Below are 2,478 nucleotides of genomic sequence, written 5' to 3'. Positions count from 1 at the left end.
TGTTGCTTGCTACAAGTTGTCGCCATTATAATATAACATGTTTTGGGTTTATTTTGTTTGTTTGTTTTTGTGGGGAGGTTTACAATGAACACAGCAAAATAGTCAGCAGCCAACCAAAACCAGTCTAAACAAAACCTTTGTTGTATCAGGTCCGGAGGAGCCAGAGACAGAGAACTGTGGGCCAGAGGAGGATGTGGATAGGGAAGGGGGTTGCAGCTGAGGAGGGGGCAGGAAATGAGGACAGGTGGCAGGTGAGCCTTGGATTGATTGTTCAAGAAAATCTGTATTTTATTAACCCCTGGGGAGCCAGGGGTGTCAAGTGGCTACCGTTAGGGGTCTTATTCTTTCGCCCACTTACTTCCCTGGTCCTTCTCGCATGAACAGAGAGCAACAATACCCGAAGTCCAAAGGTGCAAAAAATTCCATGTTTATTGGGGTGAACTTCCAGCAAGCATGATTCCAGTTTCCTTCCTTAGTGTCCCCCTTCCCAGCTCTGACACCACAGAGCCTTACACCTGTGTCCCTGTTCCCATTCCTGCCCTTAGCCAAACATGATTCCAATTTCCCCACCCCCACTCACTTCCTGATGACTGCAGATTATATAGTAAAATTTTAGTTCTGCTTAGCTATACCTTAACCAATCATTTTCCTGAAATGTAACTAACCAATCCTAACATATTGTAACATGATTATGTAACCAATTATATCCCACCACCTTAATTAGTTTACACCCAGCAAAATTAATTATACAGTAGACAGAAACAATCACAGAACCAGACAGAGATTATACAGACAAACAATAGGGAAATGGGGACTACAATGATAGAACAACAAAGAAATGAGGATTTCACATTCCAGCTATTGATAAGTGAGTTCTTGCCAGACAGGATGCTATCAAACTAAAGGAGTACTTGTGGCACCTTAGAGACTAACTAATTTATTTGAGCATAAGCGTTCGTGAGCTACAGCTCAGTTTATGCTCAGATAAATTGGTTAGTCTCTAAGGTGCCTCAAGTACTCCTTTTCTTTTTGCGAATACAGACTAACACAGCTGTTACTCTGAAACCTATCAAACTAAGTTTCCTTTTATATCTTCTAGGCACTTCCCTTTCTCTGGAGGTGATAGGCACTATCAGGACAGGACTGTATTCCTAACAGCCCAATAGCACCTTATTTCAATGTGACTAGTTTGGAATGTGAGGATGTGACTGTTCGCTTCCCAGCTTATGGCTGCGTCTGCTGCTTAGCCAAAGATCTTAGCCTAAGCACAGGGCCTCAGATTGTCACAGTAAGAGAAGGACCTTACACCGGCAGACAGTGATTTTGATTCTTTCTTTTATACCCCTAACTAGCCAAGTGATAAGAATACACCTAAATTCTTAGTGTATAGGCCTTTACAGACAGGCCTGAATATATCCTAACAGCTACTTCCTGATCTTGTGGGAGGTTAATGTGGTGTATCCAAACACAGTGCAGAAGTTTGGAATGACAATGCAGGTACCTTGACTGCTGAGGGAAAAGAAATCCATGTGCTGCCAAGCTTGCCATGGTGTGGATGCTGGGCGATTCCTTGAAAGATTGCAGGAGAGCAAGGAGAATACCAGGATATGGGAGCTGCTGATTACAGGCTGATTTGAGTGAAGACAGGTGGCCTGCATTGGCATCATGTTTTGCCCATTCTGCAGCATCTACCTGGTGACTTAAGAGGTTTGTGATCTGCCAGACACTGTGGTGATTCACTCAGGCAGAAATTATCTGGGCCTAATTCCTGATGTACATGTCATATAATCTATGAGGTCAGAGTTGAACAGCATCAGAGATTTGTGTCCAGGAGCTGTTTTAGTTTTCTCTGATTTGGCTGAGCATCTGAATAATTACTGCAGCAAAAATATAAAAGTTATTAATATGTGTTGGAAGAACATTCTTTGGGAAACTGGAGGTTCATGGCTGACCAGAAAATGTATACTGTAGGCCATAGAAACATTATAAACTCTCGGAGATGGGGTATATCTATTGGACAGGGGGCAGAGGATCTTTCTGTCAAACACAAAATACTCAATATTTTGGAACAGAAACCCTGTCTGTGATTTCTGCTACACACTCTACCCTCCCACCTATTCTAAAACACAACCAGAAACACTGTTCCACTGTAACATAATTGGCCTTTGCTCCAGGTACTGCATGTCAGTCAGGTTATGGGGAGGGGCGATCAGGTGGAAGGGGAAGTAACAGGAATAGAAATGTTTGTATACCAGGGAGTGAAATGTTCAAGGAGATATGTTCCCTGCTTGCAGGCGGTGGTGGAGGTTGGATAAAGTAGAAGAGAGGGGGGCCAGGTGGAGGGGGAACTCAGTGAATGGGTCAAGGGCATGGCTGGGGAGGAGTGAAGAATCAGGGCTGGTGAGGCAAAGCTGGTGTATTGTGGGCATGTGAGGTAGTGTTGGCTGGCTCAGTATGCAAATTGTGGGACATGGTACG

Source organism: Lepidochelys kempii, chromosome 3 (genome assembly GCF_965140285.1).
Source record: "Lepidochelys kempii isolate rLepKem1 chromosome 3, rLepKem1.hap1, whole genome shotgun sequence".
NCBI lineage: Eukaryota > Metazoa > Chordata > Testudines > Cheloniidae > Lepidochelys > Lepidochelys kempii.
This window is presented reverse-complemented; position numbering follows the sequence as displayed.